General features: G+C 37.2%; 1 long non-coding RNA gene across 2 annotated transcripts; it reads left to right on the top strand.

The window, feature by feature from the left end:
* The first annotated feature begins 121 nt into the window (after nucleotides 1-121).
* LOC114144536 (uncharacterized) lies at nucleotides 122-7660 on the top strand. 2 transcript variants are annotated; one of them, XR_003595506.1, is made up of 6 exons: nucleotides 122-952; nucleotides 3132-3164; nucleotides 3263-3403; nucleotides 4530-4700; nucleotides 4794-5439; nucleotides 7090-7660. It is a non-coding gene; the product is annotated as an uncharacterized LOC114144536 (long non-coding RNA). The 2 variants fall into 2 exon arrangements; XR_003595505.1 differs by having other exon boundaries at nucleotides 4530-5439.
* The last annotated feature ends 1048 nt before the right edge of the window (nucleotides 7661-8708 follow it).

The following is an 8708-nucleotide window of genomic DNA, read 5'->3' as shown; positions in this document are numbered from 1 at the left end:
GCACGGTTTCACGTCGCATTCCACAAATAATTGAAAGCAGACGCAGCCAATCAGAGAGCGAGGTTTGGGACTTGATGAGTTCTACAGCCAATCAAAATGTCGCTGAGCAGAGAAGCACAAGCTTTCGCTCACATTGCTCTGGAATGTTTATGTTGAGAAAACTAAACTGTTTATTTCAATGGGCGTAACAGGTTTAAAAAATGTATTTAAAAAATGTTTTATGTAAAAAAAACCCCGTAATATTGTTACTTTTGTGAATCTGCGTTTTTGTTTTATATCAAAAACTTGTAAAAAAGTAAGAGTGAGCAGAAACTATTTCCCTTTTCACATAAGTAAATCGTTTGCATTGCAAACATTTAGGCTATATACTTTTAAATGGAAAATTTTTACCATTATAACAAAAATAATTAAAAGTATAATTGGCTATATACTGTAAAGAAATTAAGAAGTAGGTTATGGATACTTTTTTTTATTATTATTCGATTTTCTTTTTCAAAAATGGGAAAAACATATACTCTTACCGCTGAGTTAATACTTTGTGGAACCTGACATCAACCGGAACTGCAATTTTTTAAAAGTATTTCTCTGCCAGCTTTGCACATCTTTGTCAAATTTTGCTAAACCTCACCCTTTTTTCCCCCTTTTTTTCTTTTTCAGAACGGCTTAATCACAGTCAGATTACACTGAGGACTCCTGTGAATCGAACTGTATTCACAGGGAATTAGGTTTAGATCTGAACTTAGGTCCTTAACATTTGGCTGTATGTTTAGAGCCTTCCTACTCGAAAGCAGTACTCCGCCCCAGTCCCAAGTTATTTGGAGCCTGTAACAGGCTTCTTTCCAGCATTGTACTCTATTTTAACCACTCATCATATCAGCTCAGAACAGCTTTCCTGTGCCTGCAGACGAAACTCATCGCTACAGGGTGGCAGCATCAGGGAAAGTGTGTTCAGGTAATGAGCAGTGTTTTCCTCCACACATAACATTTTGCATGCAAGTGACAACAAATATTTTGTCACTTGCTGTATGCACTTGTTGCAACTTGACTTGGTGCAGGCTTTAAACTGGACTTAACATGGCTTTAATACAACAGTGCCATTCCTCTTACCATTGTTTGATAAAGTCTGGATTTGTGACGCACTCGGCTAATCATTATTGGGTGGACAGATAGTCCGACCTGAGCTGTGGAGCTCTGCAACTCATCACGAGTTACCACAGGCCTCTTAGCTAATTCTCTAAATTAATGTTCTCTCCTGGCTTGTCAGTTTATGTGAAAGCAGTTGTGCCACACTCTTAATATTGTCAGATAGTGGATTTAACAGTGGCATGATAAATCCATGTTCAAAGCTTGGGATATTGTTTTTTAGCTTAACCCTACTTAAAAGAAAAACAACCAATGCCTATTTTGAAACCAATTGAGTCCAAATTAAGTTCTGATCAATCAATTTTATTCCAACAGAAAGATTAAAAGCGTAATCTTTAGTTTTTGGCTATCTGGCTTAATTACTCCACAGTATACCACAAAACCTGAAAATATGGACCTTTACAATGTGCATTTCAGAGTAATAATAGTACAAGTAAAAGATCATGCAACATTAAGAGTAGCGCAATTTGTAAAATGAGAGCCTTAGGCTTGGTGAGATGCAGAGAAATATTAAACTTAGTTGATGACCTTCCTGGTAAAATAAAAACATCTTTGAAAGGGCAAAGCTTTGGGAGACACTCTCACATTTCTTAAAATAACTCAGTTTGCTGAAACTGTCAGACATAAAAGTGTAACGTGCAGCTTTGCCAGTAAAGGAATGAATAATTTAACAGAATGAGATGTAATCAGGTTTCCTCAGAAAACCATGAGAGCTCATCCCCTGTGCTATAACACCGCAGAAGCCAAAGCAGCTGAATACATCTTACAAGCTGCAAAGCTTTCTTTTAATTCTGTTTGCCTTTGATAGCATACTAATGTAGAACTTTGCAAAAAAAGAGAGAAAATACCAGTTTCAACAGGATTATTAGATTAAATGCTGTGTCTCAGAAGTGAATATTGTGCAATATTTGTATCCCTGCAACAATGCAACTGGAAGTCGTGAAAGTAAAGCTTTTCTAATTTTTTCACAATATGATCTCATCTCAAAATGTTCAAAAGACATTCTGGGACAAAAATAATCAACTGAACTCAATTACTGAAACTATAAATTTGATAATAAACATAAAGGGTAATCTTTATCTGCTACTGACAATAATGGGCCTTTAATTTGGAGAATACAACTCATACTACTAGCAAGTGAAAATTTGTATGAACACAACGTGACAAATATTTATGTTCTTGCATTTTACCGCATGTTTAATCTTGATTGGGCAATAAAGATCTGAATCTGCCATGTTGTAAAATAAAACAGATCTAAAACTAGATCTAATGTAACTGTAGAACATTTATACAATTAATTGGTAAAAATTGGTGTTTTAAACAGCAAATCTTCAAAAAGTGTACTCACTCCTCATTGGTTAGTTTTGTTTTTCTCTATGGGTAGACTGATATTGATATTGAAACTGGGCTGAAGTTATAAATATAGAATCTTAATTTAACATTTCATTTTTTTCTATAAAAACTGAAAAAACGCAGGGAATCTGTCTGTCTGTCTATCTATCTGTTGTTAAGTTTACCTGCCTGTAAGTTGTATGTATATTTATGTAATGTTGCTTTCAAGCTTATAGAACTGAAAGTGTTTACCATTCTTAAATTACCAGCCTATGAGCTGAGAACTGGTAAAGCTACACCCTCGTCACACCCACCTCCTACTTGAGCCCAATAACTTTGAACCATTTTGGAGTGAAAAGTCATTGCCGAAATTCAGATAATAAAATATACGCAATAAATAAACAGTAAATCAGTGTGTTATTAGTGTTAGAAGCACCAAAAAAGTTACGCAGAGCCCAGGGCACAGCTGCTGCACCTGCTAAAGGTACTTCCAGTGAGGGCTATGAATGAATTGAATTTAAGTGAGAAATGGGGGACGGGGGAGTAAAAAGAAAAAAAAAGAAAAAATTAAAATAAATTAAATACAAATGAGAAGATAAAATTATATCTAAGCATATATAACACCTTGCATAATGCGGTGTTGCTGTGTCTTTTAGATGCAGAAGAGTTCAAAAAGCCCACAAACGCAGGTAAGTGTAGACTAAAAGAAGTTTGTCTAAACATTTTCTGCAGTTGTGTATGACAGTGACATAATTGATGTATGCATATACTTTTTGCTGACCTACAGCTAAGGTGGCTTTCAACTGGCAGGACTCTCTGGATCTCGAGGGACAGCTGACAGAAGAGGAAATCATGATCTGGGACACCTTCCGCAACTACTGCCAAGAAAAGCTCATGCCTCGAATTCTGTTGGCTAACAGGCACGGACGTAAGTTAAGACTGTTAGTCACAGGAAAACAAGTTCATTCTAAACTTTTGTATGTTTACTTACACCTTTATAGAAAGTGTCAAAAGAGTTTCTGCAGAGAGCTGCAGGTTTTTGATTATTCAAACCTGTACCGCCTCACAAATTTCCACCGAGAGATTGTTTCAGAAATGGGGGAGTTGGGTGTCCTTGGGCCAACAATTAAAGGCAAAAGAAACACAAAGGCCTTAACTTATGCACACATTCAAATGACTGTGTAGAGGAGCTTCTGAAGTATTCCTACCTTTAGAACGTTTTCACATTAAGAAGTGGAAAAAAGCACATTGTTTGCAAATTTTTTTATACAAATACATAGTTGAGCATGGTAGGCATTTGTATTAAGCCCACTTTGCTTTCTGAAATCAACTAATTAATTGTAAGATGGTATATGAATGTAATTTAATCTCAATATAAATCCGGCTGGTCGTGTTAGTGGAAAAACAGCATCATAACTGAGGAGGTCAGCGGACATGTCAAAAAGAAAGCTTTGGAGGAGTTTAAAGCAAAGCTTGATGATAAAACAGTATCCCAAGTTTTAAATATTTTGGTGACACTCATCACTCTGAACATATCATTCTTAATTTGAAGTTTGGTATTGGCAGGAATATGCTGTGGGGATGCTTTTCTTCGTAACAGAAATGGAAGCTAGTCAGAGTTGATGGAAAACAGATGGAATAAATGGCTTAAGACAGGAGTGGAGGCCCAATTTCTTGAAGAACAATGACCTCAAGCATACAGCCAGAGCTACAATAGAGTGGTTTAAATTGAAGGGTAAGAATGGCTGTCAAAATGGCCCATTCAGAAACAAGACCAAAATAAATAATTTTGGTCTGTGGGAAGATTGAAAATATTAACAACTCTCTTAATCCAGTCTGACTCAGATTGTGGTATTTTGCAAAGAAGACAGGGCAAAAACTTCAGTCTCCATGTGTGCAAGGCTGGTATTGTACTTTGTATTGTTCACTTTATGATTATCCACAATCTTGTGTTAGTCTATTACATAAAATCTCAATATAATTTAACAAAATAGTGTAAGGGCTCCTTTTTGAGTTGTTTGTTAACAATAATTTTCTCTCTGTTTAAACTACAGGATATGGCTGTGCAGGCACTAGTTATGTTGCTTATGGGTTGATTGCTAGAGAGGTTGAGAGAGTGGACAGTGGGTATCGGTCTGTCATGAGTGTCCAGTCTTCGCTAGTCATGCACCCCATCTATGCTTACGGCACAGAGGCCCAGAAGGAGAAGTACCTGCCCAGACTTGGTAAGGTGCAGCTTTTTTTCCAACCAACTTTGGTTCCAGAGGGAAAACAATTAGATCATTACACTCACTGGTATGTGTTTATTTATTCTGCAGCTTGGGGGGAAATCATTGGCTGCTTTGGGTTGACTGAACCAAACCATGGCAGTGACCCGAGTAGCTACCATTGTTTACTTAAAACAATGGTAGTAAGAAGTTCTGCAAACATTGTCTACTCGGATGTTGCCATGTTGTATGGCGTTAACTTGAATGCTGCTTTTTTGGGTGTAAAGTCCAACCCAGCTCAGAGTTCCAACTTCTGAGGCAACTGGAACGCAGCACAAGTGTGAGAAGAAGGTGGACTGAGATGAAAAGTAAACCTGAGTGCCATCTGCAATTGAAACATTCTTGAAGGAAGGAGAAATGTAATAAAATAGAAGGGGTCCAAGAACAGGCCGATGAGGAAGTTAATTTTTCAGTAACTGGAAAATTATACTGATTGTTTTTTTTTTTTTCACTTGAATGTGACATATGAAATGGACGGTGCTATTTTTTTCTGCCAGGATCACAAACTCACCTGTTGCAGACATTGCTGTGTTCTGGGCCAGGTGTGAGGATGGCAGAGTTTAGGGCTGGAATAGCTGTGGCAAGGCTCTGGATATTGCCAGACAAGCCAGGGACATGTTGGGAGGAAACAGCATTGCAGACGAGTACCACATCATCAGTCACGTCATGAAAATGGAGGCTATCAACACTTACGAAGGTGAGTGAGAGGAGCAGCCCAAACTTAGACCACAGATTCGACTTATACAGGTTTTCTTTACGAGTCCAAACTAAATTTCAGTAAAACAACTCACTCTAGATGTGTGTGCAGTCACATAAACCAGGATGGGTTGTAATAAGAGGACCGATTGGTAGGGAAAAAGCAGGAAAAAGCTGAGCTATAAAAAGAAAAACACGTTTTAATACTGTATTTTCCAGAATATAGAGCGCACCATACTATAAGGCGCACTTACAAATTTTTAGGGGAAAAAAAGGAAACGTAAGCCGCACCGGACTATAAGCCACTGGTATCTCCGCCGCTCTCGGTTTTCCATAAGGACCCAGCAGAGGGCAGCAAAGGGCTGCGTCCTAATAAATCTGCTGGATTTATTAAGGCGGAGCCCTCCGTCTCCCAACGCCGAACCATGGATTCGTGCAGCGGCTCTATTTCCCTCCTGTACTGCCAGATCGATAGCCCTCAACTTAAAATCTGCATCATATGACTTTGAAGAAATTTCTCCGTCATGGCTGCTGCTTGCATGTGCTTGTTCTAAATGAAAATTAATACTTTCTTCTTTGATGTCCAATTTTGACTTCCAATGACTCACTTCCTGCTAAAGAGCACCCTGGCGGTTGAAGAAAAACCCAAGTCGCATGGTTCAAAACGTAGGAAAAAAGTAGCGGCTTATAGTCTGAAAAATACGATAGTTATCAATGTCATACCCATGTTCTTAAAGCATGAGTTTATTTAATATTTTATTGTGCAGATGTTATTGCATTAAGTGCTGCATGCCTCAGCTATTGGACACATGAGAAAGTTCAATATATTATCTGTGCAACACTCTAAATCATCTTTGCACTAAATGATCTACAAAGACAAAAGTAATTCAGTCCAGCAAAGTGAGATATTATGTTATTTTATGCCAAGCACACTCTGAAACGTTAGACAAAATGTGCTATGATTTTATGTTCATACACTGTTGCTAAGTGATGAGATATTTTCAGAGGTAGTCATTTTGATTAATGCTTGTTTATCAGTAAGTTATCAGTTCAGCATCTGTATCTGTCAAAGATTTTCTACTGAAAAATCAACATATGGCGAGGAGAAGACAGAAAAAAATGTTAACTCCTGTAAGCGAAGGATTTCCATTCCGAAATTACCATGATGATAGGTACAGGGAAGAAGTGAAACAGTTTGGTTGAACTGAAGATAAAGATATTTCACCACTGTGCAATTCTTTTTTCAACATTTTGTGTATAGTTGTCTTAAGAATATAATTTTGCTTAACAGATAGTGACTGCTTTTGAATTGAAAGGACAATAAAAGACAGATGCAATAATAAACTCCAAAAATTGTGATTAAAAAATTGGGTTTTTAAACACATATCTTACTCAAAACTCAAGAGGAACTTAGAAATTTGATAATTTTTTTTGTTCCTCTTCATTTACACTGGTATTGTGGTGGAAAACGGAGAAAAACAACTATTAATCATGCTTCATAAAACAAGGGGAAAATGGTCTGTTTTTATCTTGCAGTTACACATAAACACCGCCAGAGGTCAGCAACAGAATGTTGAAGCTCCATCTTAAATCACTTGTGCCATGTCAGAACACCTTGTTTAAGATGTTTTTTTATGTTTTCCTTTGACAGGGACCCAACGACATTCATGCTTTGATCCTGGGCCAAGCTATCACCGGGCTGCAGGCGTTCACCGTGGAAAAATAGATGGACTTCAGCATCTAGATAAAGCTGATGATCTGAAAAATCTGGGAAGTACAGTTTCCTCCTACAAGCAGCAGTGCTGCTGGACATATGTGATAAATACTTGATCACACTTATGTTTATGAAACTACTGGGACAAGATATTTATTTGTGTTGAAGTTTCATGCTTAGGGCTACTGTCAGTATTTGAACTATTGTTCACTATAAAAGTTATGACTTGTATAGTAAAAAAAAAAAAAAACAGTTAAGCGTTTGATTGTTTAATAAGTTGGTGAATGTTATATTTTGTATTACTTGATTATGTAAATAAATTGGTTTGAATGATTATAGTTGAAATACTGTATATACAGACCCTGATAATTCCTCTGAGTAAGATTTGTGTGCTGCAAATGTTCTGTAAATAACACAACATAACTTGGCATTGTTCCCTTTTCTTGTGAATGTATTTATTACAAAACAATACGATGCTGAAACTGAACATGAAGCAAATGTGAACTTAGCTTTGGCTAGTCTGTTTTTGTTTTAGCTCATGTCCGAAAATGGTGAACTGAAACCAGAGGCAAAATCAGTTGTTTAAGAATAGAGAAGGAAGGAAGACACATGAACATAATTATTTAACACCAACGAAACCACAAAAACCATTCAACATGTCTTCAATTTAATAACCCCAGTTGAGAATAGAATTAATTTGTTAGGGCTCTGCTCTCTGATTAATGTCGAGACCATCTTTGAGGCATGCCAAGGCCTGACTGGCCTCCAGGAGCTCGTGCTCCAGCTTAGAGCAGTTTTCCAGCACCTCTGACAGTTCCTGCAGCTTCACCTGGATTTCATTGCTGTTAAGCTCGTAGATGGTGAACATTTCCTCTTTCATCAGCTGACACATCTCTGTCACCTGAAGACGAGAGGAAAGAAATAAGGCCAGAATCTCTGTTTAAAACAGGAGAGAAGGGTCTGAAGTAGAATCAGAGCTCTGTCCTCAGAATCAGAGCTTTTCTGGACAAAATATCTAAGAGGAATTCACACCTTCTCTGTTAGCTGCTTCTGAAAGCTGTCCATCATTTCCTGGTCTCTGGTTCGTTCATGGTTTATTTTTTCCACCATTTCTTGTGCTCTTTTACTGATGTCATCAATGTATGAGCTGCAACCGATGTTAAAATGTAACAGGTGGAATATACGTAATTTCCTAAAACATGTTCACATTTTCTCTGCCTGCATGGGTGTCTTTGTACCTGCTACGGTGCTCTTGAAGCTCAGTCATGCTCACACTTGATGACTTGTTTCTTGACAAATCACAATCTGTATCTTCCACCTGAAAAAAAAGGAAAATATTGCAAGAAATTATTTCGTCATCCAGAAGAAAAATTACAGACCAAAATAGACATTCTCAAAGTATAAATAACCGGTTTGACCAAAACTATTTTTTTTTTACTCTTGAACCTTAAGAGAGCCTGAGAATTAACTTGGTAACTTACAATGTTTATGTTTTATGAAAAAGAAATTCAGTGGTTCATACCATTTATTTAAACAATGAGAGTATTTAAAGTAAG

The sequence above is a fragment of the Xiphophorus couchianus genome, chromosome 5 (assembly GCF_001444195.1).
Source record: "Xiphophorus couchianus chromosome 5, X_couchianus-1.0, whole genome shotgun sequence".
NCBI classification, from domain to species: domain Eukaryota; kingdom Metazoa; phylum Chordata; class Actinopteri; order Cyprinodontiformes; family Poeciliidae; genus Xiphophorus; species Xiphophorus couchianus.
Note: the sequence above shows the minus strand (reverse complement) of the source record. Positions and strands in the feature narration are given on the sequence as shown.